This window comes from Pteropus medius, unplaced genomic scaffold (genome assembly GCF_902729225.1).
Source record: "Pteropus medius unplaced genomic scaffold, Ma_sr-lr_union100, whole genome shotgun sequence".
Classification (NCBI taxonomy): Eukaryota; Metazoa; Chordata; class Mammalia; order Chiroptera; family Pteropodidae; genus Pteropus; species Pteropus medius.
The window spans coordinates 21,714,605-21,731,883 of NW_024342471.1; the positions used below are offsets into that span (position 1 = coordinate 21,714,605).

Consider the following 17,279-nt stretch of genomic DNA (forward strand, 5'->3'; position numbering starts at 1 on the left):
GAAACACGAATAACTGGACTATAACAGTGCCTGGCTGATTGTGAGTCCTCAATATAGTTTTGCTGTAGTAATAGTAACAATAAAAAAAAAAAAAAAATCACAGCTTGCTTTTTTTGACTTAACACATTTTTCTTGCAAGAGAGACTGATTCTGTGATTTTAGAATTCGAAGGGTCTGGAGATTCCCAGCATTTGTCTCTCTAGTTTGGAGGATGAGTGCCTTTTCTTCACCAGACATTTCACGGTTGGGGACCACCGTTCAAAGTAAATGGTGGCCTGTGATGCATGGCCTTGCGTGGACCAAGCCTTCCTCCAGCTTGCTTCCTTCTGGACCATCTTATGCCTCTAAATCCATCTACTGCTACTCTCCCGCTTACCCATTTCGCTCCATCCACTCTAGCCTTCTGACTGTTTCTTAACCACACGAAATTCGTTCTTTGCTCGTTTGCCGTCCTGCCTAGAAAACGTGTCTCGCTGCTTATTGTTCCATTCGCTCTGACGTCCAGATGGCACCTCTGACTCATCCGTCTTATTTCCTCTGGTTATGGTTCCTTCGTGCCCGTCTCCAGTACGATTTGGACGGCCTACTTCTTTCCTCTTTGACCGTTTCGCCCTGGTACACGACTAAGCCTCACGAGAGAAGTCAAGTGCCGTGCAAGGCCCGACCCGTAGTGAGCCTTAGTCGATTTTGTGAATGAATCTCATTTGGCAGATGACGATCCTGAGGTTCAGACTCTCAGGAGTCACATCGCTGGTTAGGGGTTAAAATCCAGGTTTCTAAACTCCCAGTGGTGCTTCTCGTTCATGCCACCCATCACTCAGCCTCATCCAGAAGGAATTCGTGCAGGAAAACCAACGATTTTAACGATTTAAATGCGATAGAACATTATTATTATTATTTTTTCATATAGAAACTTAAAGGTGAGCGGTTGTTCTGGATAGCCTTCACTGAGTAGGAAATGACAGTCAGAATTTAGCGGCTTAAAACAATAATTTATTTCTTTCATAATTCTGAAGGTTGGCTTCACTCTCTCCCCAGGCCTCCTTCCCTTCCTCCCCGCCTCCCGCCTCCCCAAACCTTTATTCTTTCTGTTGCTACAAATAATTTGCTTATCCCAGGTGCCTCATCAACGTAGAATAGCACATTACTTGTCCTTTTGTGTCCGGCTCAGCGCATTTAGCATATCCTTTGTTTTAAGTGAAGAATCGGCTCTCCCGGGCACCCCTCAACACCCTGCAGCCCTGGCGCCGGAAGTCCAGCGAGAAAGCGCGTCATCGGCGCCCCGGCCTCGGTGACTCCGTATCGGACACCGGGACAGAGCACAGGCATCCTAACCCCGCTTTAGAAAGGTGGCTGAATTGTCTGGGCCACACCGATGGCGGGCGGGGCTTTCATAGCAAGGTCAACACTTACTTGACGCATTTCAAGCCAAATACCTACTAAATCTGACCCTCGTCAAAGCCATTAAATCTTTTTAAGGCAAGGAAGATGAGAAAATACCCCGCTTTTGAGATAGTCCTGTCATGTAAATTCTTTTTATCACTGGGACGTTAAAGTCTTGGCAGGAAATCATGTTCTCTCATCACGCATTAACCCGAACCTGACCAGCCTGGGGTGTAGATGCTTCAATATATACAGACCGTGCATCTACCTGAATTCTATAAAGCTGCGAATGGAAGATGAAGACATGGCTTGTACACTGTAGTTTAGCTTCCCCCCACCACCCCGTTTTGTTTACAAGGGTGCATCAATGTTCTTTATAGGAACACAAGTTAATAGTGAAATTACTGAATTCAGCAATGAGAATCGAAGGGTTGGACAGCCGGCAGGACAGTAAATGACGGAGTGGCTGGAGCTCGGACTGCGCGCTCGCACAGGACTGGCCTCTTCACGTCTGGGCATCTTATCTGGGGCCCTCCGGGCAGGGTGCTGAGCTTCTCCAAGCCTCAGTTTGTCATTGTCTCAAGGCCATTCAGAGTCAGGGGCTTATTCCTCTGCGTCGTCAGCTGTCCTGGCTCCTTGCTGGCCCTCGGCACAACCACACACTCCTGCCAGGGTGCCGATGTCCCCCGCGGTCCCCTCTGCCCGAGACCGCCCTGCAGATATCCAGGAAACTCATTGTCTCGCTTCATTCAGGCGTGACCAGGATACCACCTCTTCATGCAGAAATGTCCTGACCGCTCCGTGCCCTTTTCCCTCTCCCTTCTTTCCGTAGTAGTTGTCTCCGCCATGGCCCAGGATGCGACTGTTTTGTTTCGTTTTTAAGAGCTTTATTGAGGCATAATTCACATACCGTGTAATCCATCCATGTTCAGCGTACGACTGAGTTGTTTTCAGTAGAATCCCAGAGGTGCACAACCATCGACACGGTCGATTTTAGAACATTTTTATCAACTCGGGAAGAAACCTGGTACCCGGAAGATGTCTTTCCTTTGCCCTAAGTAGCCACTAATCTACTTATTGCCTTGGACTGGCCTATTTTGGACACTTCTTGTAGAGTATCGGTACTTTAATACTTATTATGTCTTAATAATAATCCATGGTATGGATATGCCACATTTTTAAAATTCATTCATTAGTTGACGGACATGTTGGGGTTGCATCTTCCTTTTGGTTACGGTCTGTCAGCATTCACATGCACTGTTCTGTGTACACGCATGTTCTCATTTTTTCTTGGGTACATATCCAGGAGGGAAATTTCTGGCTCATGTGCTAACTCCACGCTTAGCCATTTGAGGAACCCCTGACATTTGCCAAAGTGGCTGTGTGTGAAGGTTCAGATTCTCCACATCCTTTCCAGCCGGGACCTAGTTGTTTACCTGCCCGTTGTCTTCACCTTGGGAATGTACGTGACCTGAGGGATGGGGCTGTTCACTCCTATATCCTGCTCCCTACCTTGGGACATAGTGCGTTGTCATGTTGGATAAATGGATGGTTCCACCCTTCTGTTTCCAGAACCGAGCACAGCGCTGGCATCGAAGACAGGCTTGGACATCCTCATTTTTTATTTATTTTATTTTTTATTTTTTTAGATGAATGAATTAATTTTTTTATGGCGACATTGGTTAACGAAATCCAATGAGTTTCATCTCCACCTTTTAACAATAAGGCACATATATATTCACCTCCCGTAGTTAGATTTCTTTCTGTCACCACGTATTTGACTCCCTTTACCCCGTCTACCTCCGCCCACCCTCTGGTGACCACTAGTCTATTGTCCATGTCCATGAGTCTCTGTTAGTTTGGGATCGGACATCCTTGAAACGTGAAGAGGCTGGTGTTTCCAGAGCCAGTTAGAAGTGCTTCATACGTGCGTTTAGTTTTCAGGCTGGATTAAAAGTCACCGGCCCTCTTCGCTCCTCTCTCACAGGAACAAACGTCTGCACTCACATCGCGGGCACGGAGACTTAATCTCACCGCACGTGGAAATGAGCCCCACAGCGAGCAGGGCGCCTTCAAGCTCCACACCGTCCGCTGTCTCAGGCTGGGACATGGCAGCTGCCTGAAAGACAGGGAGAAGCGAATGCTGCACCTCCAAGGACACTGGCGTGGACGGGTCCCTTGCGCTCAGTCCTCCAGTCCAGCTCAGAGGATCTTCAAACTTGAACTTGCATGAAAAGGATCCCAGACTTCTACATGCCGGGCCAAACACAGGCAACACACGGGAGATTTAGGCGCAAGGGATTTTCAAGTGTAACTTTTGAGACTAATTCCGACTTTCGAAATTGTCTTCCGCCCCGCATCCTGCCGCAAAAAAGATGCTTTTTCACTGTTGCTCCAGAAATGGACTCCACAACAGAAGAGGGCTTGAGGGCTTAATTAAGGGTCCCTCTTGAGTCTTTCATTTTTAAGTGAATCAGGAGCTGCCAGTCAAGTCAACAAGCTGGTGGAGCTGGCGAGTGTCACATGAAGCACACACAGGTACCGGCAGACCGGTCGCTGGCATTTTCCCGAAGGATAGCAGGGGAATAGTCACAGGACGAATGTCATTTCCTGAACTGGAAGGCCCTCTAGCTGCGCGTGATATTTTCATTTCTTCCAAAAAGCACTGACTGGTCCAGGCACTGTGCTGGTCAGTCAGTGTTCAAGGCACAGGGGACACGGAGTCGCTGATCAACATCAAATACCTGCTTTGGGGGCGTTTATAGACTCATGGAGAAGACGGATAATAAACAACTAAATGTATTGATATATAATATCGTGTCAGGAAGTGCCAAGTGATGCGCGGGGGAAAAATACAGCAGAATAGAGGAACAGAGAGTGAGAAGTGTGAGAAGCTGTTTTCGGTGGTAAGACCTGGGAAGGCCTCTCTGAGAGGTCATCTTGTGCAGAGGCTGGTGTGATGAGGATGTCTGGGGAAGAGCATCCCAGGCAGAGTTACCGCAGGCTCAAAGGTCCAGAGGAGGAATAAGCTTCCTATGGAGAGAACAGCGAGAAGGCCAGTGCCCGCAGCAAAGGGAACGAGAGACAGAGAAGATTAAGTTGGCTTAAGCCCCAGGCTAGCGTGTGTAGGACATCGCAAGCCACAATAACTTCGGTCTTATTTTAAGTGGATGGAAGTCATTGGAGGGGTGATTAGATGGTACTTTGCTTAATCCTTATAATTAAATATGATCTTACTTAATCCTCATAATAATACCGTGGAAGTGATTGTTACGATCTACACTGGGACATTAAGAGAATGAGTCTCAGAGAGAAAAAAATAACTCGTCCGGAGTTACACAGATGGTAAACAGGAGAGTCAGGATTTGATTCCAGACAGCATGACCAGCTGCCCTGATTTGCCTGGGACTGGTCCAGTTTTAGCACTGAAAACCCCACATCCTGAGAACCCTCTAGCTCCAGGCAACCTGGGATGGTTGGCCCCTCTGCTTCCGGGCCTTTTTTTTTGTTTTTTTTGTTTTTTTTTCCTGCCTCCAAAGCCCACCTGCAATTTTTATTTCAGAATCCCGGAAGAAAAGGACCAGAATTCAGGGAAATCTCAGCTTCTTTTCTGAATTCTGCCAAAGAGGAAAAAAAAGGTGTCACATTAACTACCTCCTCAAAAGAATGTCCCTGGGGGCTAGGCAGCTAAGAGAGAAGGGTGTTCTTTACCGACAGTGACCTTCTACCACGACAGCATCCAAACTGCGAGGACTTTGCGGGCAAAAGGGCGCTTTCATGTCACGCGGGGACTGCGGGCATTGACCCAGGCGTCCCGGGAAATGTGGGCTGCAGCGTCACCCCGTCTGAATCGGGCTTCGGAATCCGCAAGGCCGATCTCGTCGGCACGCTCCAGCACCTCTGCGCATCTCTTTGGCTGTTAAGCTCTAGAACCTCTGCTCCAAGTGTTCTTCCGATCAGAAGCTCCAAGCCCTCTTGGAAGAATCCAGCCGAAGTAAGTGGGGCCTCTGCTCTGTCTCCATAGTGCAGTCTTCAGGCTTCCATAGTCACAGGAATAAGAGCTCCTCCTCGATCATCAACGCCTCAGTCTGATTCTGTTAAAAGCCCTAGCACTTCCCAGGTCAAAAAGAACTGGCGTATGTCACATAGAAATAGTCACTGCTGTTTTCTGAGCATCAATTCCATGTCGGCGATGGTTCCACGTCATTTAAGCCGCGGAGTATTCCTTGGAGATGGCTGCCATTAGCCCCATTTTACAGATGATGACGCTCAAGCTCACAGTAGCTAAGGAACGTGTCCAAGTTCACACAGCCTATGAGAGGCAGGCGTAAGGAGTTAACCCTGGAACGTCTGACAGCAAATGCCAGGCTCTTTCTTGTGTAGAGATCGCTGATCTGTATGTCTTTGAACTCTTGGGCTGGTTGATTGCTCTGCAGGAATCCTTCAGCTGGGGTCTGTGGGTCCCTCCAAGTGATCCTTAGACAGAATTTAGGATAAATAGATAAATACACACACATACATACACACACACACACACACCTGAACTTGGTCATTTTTCTCGCTTTGGATGTAGGCAAACCACAACAGTATTAGCTGTACCAGAAACCAGATGTTTCCCAATCACATCAGAGTTACAGATAATTCGAAAGATCGTTTCTAGTTGTTGCCATTTCAGAATTACTGTTGTCGTAAGGCTTCCCGCTGGATCTTGTCATTTAGTGCGTTAATAAAAAAGCACATGTGTTACCGTATTCTACATTGGTTTAAAAATTTTTTTGTTGATAACCGTGTTTTAATATAATTGGTTTTCTTTCCAAGGTTATGCATTTTTTAATACATTTAAAAACAATCCTGAGAAGGGCACGGCAGGCTTCCCCAGACCCCAACAGTGTCCACGGCTCGAAAAAAGATTGCCCTCCTGCAAAGAGCTGGGGAGCTGGTCTTTAATTTAATAAATGATTCATTTTGGGAGCACAAAGTCTAACGTAATTTCTTCACATTATCACCAAAACTTGCACATCTACGAGGCAGGGAAAGCCTTAACGGAAATATCTCATTCACTCATGCATTCCTGAAGCAAACATGAATTGTGCGCTAGGCCCTGTGAGTGGCTCTGGAGACAGGACAGACCAGAACTCAGCTCTCACAGAGCTGAACTTGGAAAGGGTCAAGACGACAATGAAACAATAATTGCACATCTAATTAGCTTACCCAAGTGTGATGGGGCCTGCGGCGGGCTGTACCAAGGATTCCCTGACCAAATCTTGCTTGGCTGAGATCTGAAGGATGGGTACGTGCTAAAATGTGGGTGAGCTGGAGGCCGGGAGCTGGCTCACCCAGGCTGGTGGAAGCTGATTGTTCAATTTTCAGAAATTTTGTGAGCCAGTCGTTCCACACAGGCCACACAGGCATTATTAAAAATTAAGTTACATAAACTTGCAATTAACTAAATTATCTTTAAAAAAAAAAAAGAAAACTAAACACCTTAAGATCCGCTCCGGAAGTCGTAGCAGGTGGGCCCTGCTGCGTTCTTGCACCATGCCCTGATGGCGGTGCCCATACAGTCTTCCTAACCAGCCGAGTCTTGAACACTGCTCATGTCAAGTGCCCCCTTGCCCCGGAGAACTTTCCTGAAGCCCCCGGCTGTTTCTATCGTATTCCTAATTCCCTCTCCTGCCTGCTTTTCTCTTTATCCTGCATAGTTTGTATCACCTTCTAAGTACTACGTAATTTGATTATTCATTTTCTGTCTTGACCTCTATCTATAAGGTTAAACTTCACGAAGGCAAGGGTTTTGTCCTCCCTATTTAATTCCCTGCCATGTCTCTGGTTCTAGAACTGTGTCTGGCATAGAGAAGGCCTCATAAATATTTGGGGAACGAACGAAAGCTGGGATCTGAACACTTTTTAGGTGTTGACTGATGATTTTAAAGTCTGTTTTCTTAACCTCTGTCCCTTACTGGTGGTGGCAGGGCCACCCCGCTCTGCATTACAGTAGACTTGCAGGTCCCAGCGCCATCTGCCTCTGCTGGAAGGTCGTGAGCAATCTCACAGAGTTCGTTTTCTAAGAGTGGAGATGTTTTTGAAGTCTAGACTCTGTAATCTCTGACTTGAACTTGAATCCCAACTCAACACGGCCAATAAAGATACAGATCTGAAATTGCTTTATGGAATTTTGAGCAAAAAAAGAAAGAGAGAGAAATCAGAAATATAACAGAGTGGATCTTAAATATCCAGTGTCTATATTCAGAGTATGGTGTCTATATTAGAAGGTCAAGTGTGCAGTCCTAGAGCGGCCTTCCTGGGTTCAAATCCTCACTGCGCCGTTGGCTTTGCGACCTGGGGGAGTCAGTTAATTAATCTCGGTGGGCTTCAGTCTGCTCATCTGTCAAATCGAGTTAACAATATCACATTTCAGATAATCTAAGAAGCCACTAGAATACAACGTTATCTTACGAACCACTACTAAGAAAGAAAAAAGTTACTAATTATAAATAGCCGATTGATTCTCAGACTTATATGGACTTCAGAGATGTTATAAGTAGAGTTGCCAGATAAAATATGGGATGTCCCGTTACATTTGAATTTCAGATAAAAAATTGAATAACGCTTTAGGATAAGTTAATCTCATTTGGGGCATAGCTATACAAAACAATTCTTCATCATTTATCTGGATTTCAAAGTTAATCAGAGTCCTGGGTTCTATTTGCTAACTCCAGTCATTTTAGTTATAAGGCCAAAAATGTGCATCCTGACTCAGGGAAATATGGCAGCGTCTGTCTTACTGGGAGGTGTGGTGAATGAATTAACACAGGACAAACCTTAGCTCGGCACTTGGACTTAGTAGGTGCTCAGTAAATGTTAGATGCTGTTAGAGAACAGCTTTCACAGCTTCAACAGACGCGTTTCACCAGCCTGTGGCTTCTCGAGGGCTCAGCTTTCCATCTCCAGGGTTTGGCGCAGGTCTTGTTACCCTAAAAGAACCCAATAATTTTTATTCGATGATACTGAATCAGTAAACAAACAAACAAACAAATCCAATTTTGTTTTTTAAACTCAAAAGGAGAAACCCCTTCCTTTAAAAAATTCGGTAAATAGAGAGCTCCCGCTTTGTTTCTCATCCCTTTTCCGTGCTGATTCATACATGGTCGCGATCCTCTGAAGGCACACGGTGGGGCAAGTTCGTTCTAAATCTTCTCTGAAGTCTGGGAGGAGAATGCATTTGGGTCCCGCCCTGCAGTGAGCTCCCCACCTCTGTCATGCTTCCTTCCCTCCAGAAGCCTTCCAGCGTCTACCTTCCGAGCTCAGGTGTCAATGCCAATTACACTTCCATCCAACCTGTGAACAGAGCGCTTCATTAGCCTAATTGCAGAATCGCTGGGTGACAGCAGGCTGCCCAGGAGGGCTGTTAACCCTGTATGGTCCGACCACATGGCAGGCTTCCAGGGGCCCAGTGGCCACCCTTGCCCCATTCTCTTGCAGTGCCCAGAACATTCTGCAGTTTGTTCAGAGTCTGTCTATTTCAAAACAACAACGACAATAATGTAATAATGATAGCAATACGTACCCATGGCCAAAACTTTTAAACAGGACAGAAGTGTACATACAGTGAGACCGAAAAAGTTGTCTGAACCCCAGAAGTAACAATTGCTAACAGTTTCGCATGTACACAGAAAAGTTCTGCACAATCGATACATGTATAAAGTCTGTAAGTGTATGTGCATATTTGGGATACATTTAAATTTTTGATATAGAGCACCAAATTGGAAGATATGGTCCATATTCTGCAATACTTAGTTTTTCTAAATAATAATAAATTATATAAGTTGGATATTATATACAGTCATTCTAAGTGCATTGCATGTTTTACATAGATACATTCGCCACAAATGTCTGTTCACTTAATTTTGCACAAAGGGAGTTATGCAATGTATACACGTAGGGGACCGGCCTTGGCCGCTGAAAGGTGCATCCTCACTGTCTGTAATGTCTATATACTGGGACCGACTCACTCTTCTTTATAAGGCTGCATGATATTCGAAAGGAGAGACATGGCACCACTTATTTCATAAATCTCCTATTATGAAGCTTCCAGATTTGTGCCATAAAAAAAAGCAAAGAAACTAATGAAACACATTTGAGTGTGTGTGTGTGTGTGTGTGTGTGTGTGTGTAGCTTTAAATTGCAGTAGTTGTGTCTGGCCCAGGTTCTGACCAATCAGAAGGCAGCAGGCTGTGGATGGGAGGAGGGTCCCGGTGGTCCCCTGTGAAGCCTGTGTCAACCCTTTAGTTGCTGGAGAATTCAAGGCAGCTGAATGGTAGAGAAGCCTCGGCTAGCGTGGGGAAGCAGCTGTTGACCAGCCTGTGTGGAAACCTTCCTATATTTTAACCACTGGTACAGTCTTCCTGCTCATCTTTGTTGCATATTGTCTCTGTTTGAGTATAATATCCACAGATTTCTAACCCAGGAAGTTCTGGGTCAAACATTATGAACCCTTCATTTCAATTAGCCTATTATCAAGCTTGTCTTTGGAGTCCTTTTATTGCTGGGAATAAAAAAAGAATAATACTAGATGACATTTATGAGAACGAAGTACCAGCTGAATGCTTTATACATCTCACAGCCTGGCTGGTATTTTCATTTACCACCCCCATTTTGCAGATGAGGAAACTCAAACTCAGCAGCTTGTCCGAGGTCACATAGCAAGTCGGAGGCGGTGCTGGGATTCGGATCCATTTCCTTGGGGCTCTGTCCCTCTCCTGACTTTCTCAACCCCAATGAGCCGTGAAGAGAATGTGTGGGATGCCCGCAGGACCTCCTCCCCACAGGCATACACAAACACAGACACGCTCAGAAGCAGATGGGGACCGAAGGGGCGAGGGAGCCTAAGGTGACAAAAAGACCAAAGAAGAGAGACATTCCAGGGATCCGTGGCATAATGGCCACGTGGATTCGACTTCCCTGAGCTGCAGGATTCCTCAGAGCTGTCGAAGGGAATCGTCTGACCCCGTATAGAATGTCTGTGGCGGGCGGGATGACCCGCAGTTATCCCTAGGTCTGCGGTGCAAGTCCAAGGGCCCGTTAAACTTCTGAGCATGTAACTCTAAAACCGTAACCAAGGAAGAAGATTGCCCTTCACAGGCCTATCATCCATCCATCACCACGCCCTCTACCTGCTCCCAACCACGCTAAAAAGAGTCCAGTTTCCCAATTCTATAAATAGTTCTTGTTTACTATGAAAAATCAGAAAATATGATTAAATTTAAAAAAGAGAAAAATGCAAATCGACCGCAATGCAATCCACTGTTAACATTTGGTGTTTAAGTTGACATATATTTACGTTTACATACTTTCCACCCCAGGGAACTCCGTGTTCGATCTGGTCCTGCCTCACTCCAGGCCCTTCTCCACGTGGTAGCCTGAGCGGCCTCTGTGGGACACAGCCGGGACCACCTCATGCCTCCGATGAAAGCCTTTCAGTGGTTCTTACCAGCCTCACTGTCCCCTCCACTGAAGGATAAAGCCCATATGTTCTGGAAGGTTCTTTTCCTGCTGTATCTGTTGGTCAGATACTAGCCTAGCCTACTTCCCTTGGTGAACCTCAGCGATTGATATCACGGAATCCAGTTAAATTTCCTCTGGGAATCCTCCCCCGCCCCCTTTCTGGGGGTCTGTCCCTGCTCCTCATCGCTGAAGTCATCTGGATCACACTTCATTGTTCTGCCTGATTATCTGTCCCCACCACAGTCTATGAACCAGACGAAGGCGGCCGACCATGCTTTGTGAGCCAGACCACGTCCCGACGTCAGGACAAGTGGCCAGCACGGATGCGATCGCTCTGCACTTACTGAGGTCAGGAGCGACCCAGTGTGACTTTCACGCAGTGCAGCACCCCAGGCAGCCTGGGTGTGTCTTCAGACTCCGTGAGGAGGGCCGGGGTGGGCGAGTAAAGGATTGAATTGTGAAGTGCTCGTATCTTTATACACACTCCCAGGAGCCAGGCAAATGCCCAACGATGCTATTATTCACTCAGCACCACGTGGGCTGGCTCCGCCCCTGGAGTTCGTGCCAAAAAAGATCTGGGAAAACAAGACCGATATTGCTGGCGAATAGTCTCCTTGGTCCGCCCATTCGGTACCCAGATCCCACAAGCGTTTCACAGTGGCTCGTGCACAGAATCCAGAATTTCAACCATGACCCTCTGCACACTCATTGCTTCTCATCACCGTTTTTGTTTGAAAAGATGTGCAGACAGGCGCCTTGTTTTACTTCTCGAATGTTTGGTGCGCTGTAGGATGGTGACATGGGTACCAACAGCCTCAGGAGGTGGGGAACATCGTGGAAGTGGAGGCGGGCTCATGTGAGCACGTGCGGGGCATGTGAGACAGGACGAGCAAAGGCAGGGAGGGGGTGAAGATCCAAGCGTGACCCTGGCTTGGATGGTCCGCCGCGACTTCCATGTGCGTCGCTGGGGTTTCTGTCTTTGGGCGTGTGAGTGAGCAAATGGGCTCGGGAGTCAAAACTAGTCCAGAGGGAGGGAAGGGGGTAAGGGAGAGGCCTATTTCAGAGCTGAGTCCTGGGAAAAAAAAAATACTGTCCTCACCATCCTGAGATAATCACTAATAACATGGTGGTGCATCTTCTTCAGCATCGTTCTCTCTGTGTGTATATATGGCATCCTATTGTACACGCCATTTTCCCTACATTTTAGTCAAATACACTATGAGCATCTTTCCTGCCGTTAAATATACTAATACGACCCTAGTTCTTAGGGCTATCTGGTATTCTATTTTACGGTGGGGTTATATTATTTCTCCATTGTGAAATATTTAGGTTGTTTTCCGCTTGTTAATACGTATCATAGTTCAGTTGGGCATTTAAGGACACGTCTTTACCAAATGGAATATAGTGTTTGGAGACAAGCTTTGTGAAAATTCAAGTTTTTAATTTTTTGTTATTTTCATTATCGTCACTGGCTCATTCGAGTGTCCTGCTCTCTTGGCCCTGATCCCGTGGGAAGTACGTTGAGGGTGAAGACAGTTCCTGATACATGCCTTGAGGTCCCCTGACCCCAGCACAACCTGAGCGTGTGGTGGATGCTGCACGGGAGAGATGAGATTCAGTGAGGTCGGACAAGAACTAGCTGATTGCTACGGCTTCTTGAAAACATCAATCATCGTCTACAGTCTTAAATTAGGAAGTAGATTATTGAGACAACTATTTTGGAAATGTGTGTAAATCGCAAACATATAGTTCAATGGATTTTCACATACTGAACAAGCCTGAGTGACACATCATGAGATGTTGACATAAAATAGTCTAGTATCCCAGAAACTACCCTAATACTCCCTTAAAGTCCCCACACAAGTTTCTGTTTTGTTTTGTTTTATTTTGTTTTGTGGTCGTTATAGGTGCCCTCCTTTCCTCCCTTCCTTTCCTCCCTTCCTTCCTCCCTGCCTCCATTTCTCCCTCCCCGCTCCTCCTTTTTTCTTTTTCAGATTGAAATTTAGCAAATGGACTCTCACAGCCTTGGGACAGGAGCCCACCTAGTCGTCAGTTGCAGGAAAAAGGAGCCCTGGGCAGATAAAGAAGGCTGTTGAAGCAGATGCAAAAAGGCAACATTCTAACAACAAGACATTCAAACATTTAGAAAAGCTGATGAGATGCAGTTGGAGGCTAAAAAACGTGTACGAGAACATCATCCTTCTAACTTCTCATAGTACAGACCTCCGTGGGAGAAAAATTTACACTTGGCATTATCTCGGTCTCTAGTTAGCAATCAACCACACACTCATTCCCTTGTCATTCTTCCTTCGTTCCATTCAGCAAATATTTTGATTGATGACCTACAACAAGTCGCAGACTGTTGTGAGTGCTGGGGAGTGAGCAGGAATCAGAATCAATGAAGCCCCTGCCCTCGGGGACAGACGAACGAATGAGTAAGAAAAGCATATTGCATGTCAAATGGGTGTGATGCTCCCTAAAGCAAAGAACGCCAGCACATGCGGGAGGGAGGCCCTATTTTCTACAGGCTGCCAAGGACGGGGGACTTTCGGGGACAGTGGGCAGCCACAGGTAGGAACAGGTTCCCGGGAAGAGGCTCCAGCGTGGGCAAAGGCCCTGAGGCTAGAGCCTGGGGACATATTTAAAAATGAGGATGAGACCTACGGTGGGCGGGAGGGCACAGAAGAGGAGTGTGGTGACAGGTTAGGTGGCTGTGGGGGACAAGTGGGCAGATGGTGGAGGTCCTTGTAAGTTGTCCTGGGGTTTTGTCTATTCTTTAAGGGAAATGAGGCGCCATGGGCGGGTTGGGGGGCACAAGATTTACATGACCAGGCTTAGATTACGAAAGTCACTCAGTACTTTTCAGATATTCATGGGGGGTATGAATAGAATCAGGTAAACCGGTTTGGAGGCTACTACAACATACAACAGCCCAGGGGAGAAAAGGTGCCCCTCGCCCGTTATGTGTTGTCGTTTAACAAACCGCCCGCAAACTTGTGGTTTAAAACATCCATGGTCTGTTATTCCTGAGAGTTCGGGGGGCTGCCTGGGCCATCTTCTCTTTCACAGGTCTTGACTGGGTCTTACGTTCCTTCGTCTTCGCGTGCCTTCTAGTTTTTTTTGTTTGTCTGTTTAATTGTTTATCAGTCGCGCGTTTTTCGATTCTGGGTGCAGGATGTTTTTACGTTTCCATGAATATTCTCGAGCTTTGTACTGGGATGGACCGGTTTGATCCTTTCGAGTCTCGCTTTTAAGGTTCGTGAGGCGGGACGAGAGCAGCGTTGGGCATGTGTAGGGCTAATTATCCTCTCCAACCGGGGCGAGAGCCTCCGAGCGCTGTGCCCAGAGCCCCGGGACGTTGTGACATGGTGCATTCTGGCTCTGTGAGCTCCTATGGCGTTCGCTCTAATCCAGTGCGGGTTGTGTCTCGGGAAGTTCCTTCTGCTGTGCGCGGGCCGGTGAGAACCACTCACGGGGCCCTTTGCAGATCTCCCGAGTTCTCTCTGCATCACGCTCCTCTCTGGTACCCTTCCCGTGAACTCCGGCTGCCTCCGTGTCCCTGTCTCTCAGCTCCATTGTTCCGGCTCAGAGAGTTTGTCCTGCATCTCCTGGGTTCTCTCTCCCTACACCTGTTGGGTTTGAGACGCCTCTTAACCACCCCAGAGGCAAATTCCTTGAAATATGGAATTTCAGGGCAGACTGCTAATATTTACGACGGGTCTTCTATGGAATGGAACGTTACCTAGTAAGTGAACGCCTTGACGTTTGGGATCTGCCGTTGGGATCAAACTGGCATCTGTAACTCCTTCTTTCAAGTACTAGGTTTTTGACTTGGTCCATGAGCCTCAAAACCTTAGCTCTGTCTCTTCCTTGTTCTGCTCAAGGAAAACCAAAACATTGGAGATTCTGGCAATCCCTTATTGTAAAATGCATGAAGGAGACTTCACTTTTGACTAACAGGCTACTGTACTATTTGTTCCTAAGAGTATGCCAAAACACCAGCATTTGTGAATAATTTGCTTTAAAAAAATATTAGTGAGAAAGTATTTAAGGTATTCTTGTAATAATATAACTCTCACTTACCAGCTTCTGTACTAGCCAAGAACTCTTGCTTGCACATTGTGGAAGTCCAACTCAAACTAGCTTAAACCAAACCCCTGAAACAAATACCCCTCCACAAATGGCCCACATAGCTCAAAGCTTAAGAGGTAAGAAGGCAGGACTTGATTCAAACAGTGATGTCTTCAGAGCTTTCTCTCTCTCTCTGTCTCTCTCTCTCTCTCTCTCTCTGCCTTACTCTGCTCGCCTCTCCCTGTCTTCATTCTCAACCCGGCAGGACCAAGTTTTTGTTGGCCTTAAAGTTTCGATCTGAGAGAGACGTGGAGAACATGTCCCCAGCATCTCTGGCAAAGTGCTGTAGGGAGAAGAGTCCACCATGCCAGGCTTGGGCCCTGGGCTCATCCTCGATGTGGATCAGGAGAAGCTTGGGCCCCCATCACCCTGTGACTTGAGCAGGATTCCGATGCTTCGGGGTTCTCATCTTCGGCAGCACTAATACTCTGAGCTATATAATTCTTGTGGTGGGGGGTGTCCTGTGCATTGTGATATATTTAGCAGTATCCCTGGCCTGTACCCATTAGGTTCTAGTACAAACTCCCCCCTCTGCCCATTGTGACAACCGTAAATGTCTCCAGATGTTGCGTAATGTCCCTTGGCAGACACAGTGGCCTCCACTGAAAACTGCTCCTACGGAGTGAGGGTATCTTTCTATGGAAAGGGAGGCTGGGTGGGCAAGCAGGGCCACCACCCGCCCCCATGTGTTCTCTGAGCAGGACAGAAAAAGGCGGATCTGCAGTTGGGAGCCGTCGCTGTATCACGATCTGCTGTTGTGGCTAGGATTTGGTGCGTCGCTTTAATTCTCACAAACTAATTTTGTGACGGGGTCATAAAAATTGGGGGCTATCTATGAAAATGTGAGATCTATTTGAATGTCAGAGCAGAACCAGAGAGATGAAAATCTCTGGTGTCGTGATGAAGATTGAAATACCAAGGTCTGTTTGGGCTCAATCTTGTACCAGGTGTGCAATCTTTCTTAAGTGACTCAATCTCTGGTACCCTCAGCTTCCTCCCAAGTAAAAGGTGATAAATGGTATCAGATAAACCCGTTAATAATGTTTGTGAAAGTCCTGAATAAATTGTAAATGTCATGTAAGCCGGAGGTGTTGTTTAAACACATTCTTTAATTAATTGAGTATAAAAGTTATTTGGGTGACTTCTGCCTTTTTAGAATAAACCACCCAGCGATTGTCTCTGGGTTCCTCATTCTGTAAGTCTGTGGAACATCTTACTAGTTTTCCTCTTGTACTCTCTCTCCCTCCTTCTCTCTCCCTCCTTCTCTCTCCCTTTCTTTTCTTTTTGGTCTGTTGTTTATTGTAGGAGATGTCAATGTTTTAAGAAAGAGGATGGTTATTTTTATTTTCCAATATGTTCCAAGAGGCAAAGGAATTGCTCACCTGGTTAATCACCAATCTCTTCTGTTCCTGTTGGTAAAAAAAACAAAAAACAAAAAAAACAAAAACCAACCAGGAAAGAGAAACATTTCCAGTTCACTGAGCTCACTGGAGGGTGAGAGTTCTAGAAATGACACTCTCCTTATGAAGGCAGACATTATGCCCCAGCACCGCACAGTGTGTATGCTCTCAGCTTTCTGGCTCTGCTCCACCTTGGTAATGACCCAACCGGTTAATTCAGTGGGATTTGAGCTTCTGGTCTTTGTCTGAACAAATCAGATATCGCCAGAAAAACGTTTGAACACATTGTGGAGCCCGGTTGTAGTCAAGGGTAGACTATATCCCAGAAACAAACAAATGACCTAATCCTTGTCAGATGCAGGGGCTAAATGATTCATCTCTTAAAAGAGATTTATAGTTGGTGTTTACTTAACAAGTGAAAGAGAGAAAATTTGCTTCTTGATCTAAACCAGTTGGAGGAAAATTTCAGAGTGTCGCTTTTTGGAGCACACATTGTTTGACTTTGGAATAGATTCATGATTTATTACGCAAGACCCTCTTTGGGAGTTTTCGCTTGAGAATGCTGTGCTTGTTGCTTCTCCGTTTGTCAAAACAGGCTTTTCCTGGGTGACATTTCTTGTGATCGCTATCACTGGATCGCTTTTCATATTCTTGTTTCAAATCTAACAGTTGCTGCAATGAGCACACAACATTTCCCCGAGCAGCAGAATACCTCCTAAAAGATGCTTTCTTCTTAGTGGAAAGCTTTTGGATACTTCCGGAAAAACTCAAGCATTCTTTAAGTCGGAGACTGCACTAACAGGCATCACGATTTACATGTGAATAGTGGAAACTGCAGAGGGTGTGTGTGTGTCTGGGGGC

At 46.4% G+C, this 17,279-nt stretch overlaps 1 long non-coding RNA gene across 1 annotated transcript in view; it reads left to right on the plus strand.

Annotated features, from left to right (window-relative positions):
- The first annotated feature begins 13,427 nt into the window (after nucleotides 1-13,427).
- Nucleotides 13,428-17,279, plus strand: part of LOC120603842 (uncharacterized) — an 8,069-nt gene continuing 4,217 nt past the window's right edge. The window contains exon 1 of the long non-coding RNA XR_005653191.1: nucleotides 13,428-13,458. This is a non-coding gene — a long non-coding RNA (uncharacterized LOC120603842). The remainder of the gene's footprint in view (nucleotides 13,459-17,279) is intronic.